Source organism: Hylobates moloch, unplaced genomic scaffold (assembly GCF_009828535.3).
Source record: "Hylobates moloch isolate HMO894 unplaced genomic scaffold, HMol_V3 SCAFFOLD_3, whole genome shotgun sequence".
Lineage (NCBI taxonomy): Eukaryota > Metazoa > Chordata > Mammalia > Primates > Hylobatidae > Hylobates > Hylobates moloch.
The window spans coordinates 66,668,160-66,669,471 of record NW_026652278.1 but is presented as its reverse complement, the minus strand read 5'-3'; positions in this window follow the sequence as shown (position 1 = coordinate 66,669,471).

Sequence of the window (1,312 nt, the reverse complement as noted above, 5' to 3'; positions counted from 1 at the left end):
TCCACCCAGAGGCCCCAGATTAAGACCCACATAAGACTCTTAGAAGGAAGCAGCAAGGTCATAAGAAGTCTAGAGTCATTAGAACATTCTGCCCTGGTTAAACTCCAAGGAGTGGGGCGGGCCAGTGCAGCAGTGATGGAGGCTGTCGGGTGAAAGTGCTGGGAAGAGAACCTCACATACTTCACCCTGGAGTGAGTGCATGGGAAATGGGCTAGGAAAGTGGGGGCTTTTTGCAGAATCAGAACAGCATCAGTAAGACCTAGTGCTTGATGGATCAGTATTCACTACACTTTACAATAATCTATCATATATTTCAAAATAGCTAGAAGAGAATCATTCAGGCCAAGCGCAATGACTCACGCCTGTAATCCCATCACTTTGGGAGGCCGAGGTGAGTAGATCGTTTGAGCTCAGGAGTTCGAGACCAGCCTGGGCAACATAGAGAGACCCTGTCTCTATTAAAAATTAAAAAATAAATAATAAAATAATTTAGATGTTTCTAGTATAAAGAAAAGACAAATATTTAAGGTGATGGCTATCCCAATTGCCCTGATTTGATCTTTACAAATGATATCAGTGTATTAAATTATCATATGTACCCCGAAAATATATACCTTTATTATATATCAATAAAAAATTATGTTAAAAACTGTAAAACAATGGCACTTTTCTCACCAATATTTTGTTTTGGAAAATATAGTTATATTTCATTTTTTTAAAAAGCTGGGCACAGTGTCACATGCCTGTAGTCCCAGCTACTTGGGAGGCTGAGGTGGGAGGATCACTTGAGCCTAGGAGTTGGAGGTTGCAGTGAGCTATGATTGCACCTCTGAACAGCCACTGCACTCCAACCTCAGCAACATAGCAAGACTCCATCTCTTAAAATATATATAATAAATAAATAAACAAATAAGAAGAACAGCACTGAGGACGTTCAATCTCCTTGGGCCTCCAGAACTTAATCTGTTAGAAACTGCTGGTCAGCACAGGCCTGGTGCCAGCTGGTTTACAGTAGCCCAAGTATGGTCTTGCTGAGAGGCAGAGGTTGGACTTGGTGGCCTCAGGGCCCCACCAGCTCTAGGCATGTGTTTTAAGTTGGGAACAGAAGGCATGGTTATCCTAGGACTTCATACTTTACTCTTCTCCGTGTCTGGGAAGGTGGACCCACCCACGGTTCCTTGGCACGTTGGAGAGGACAGGCATGAGGCATGTGGCACATGAGATCCAGATGGTGAAGCTCTCTGCCTATATCACATGCTCTGTAAATCTTGCTCTTGCCTTCATGAACGTTATGTTTCAAGTGCCTGTAACA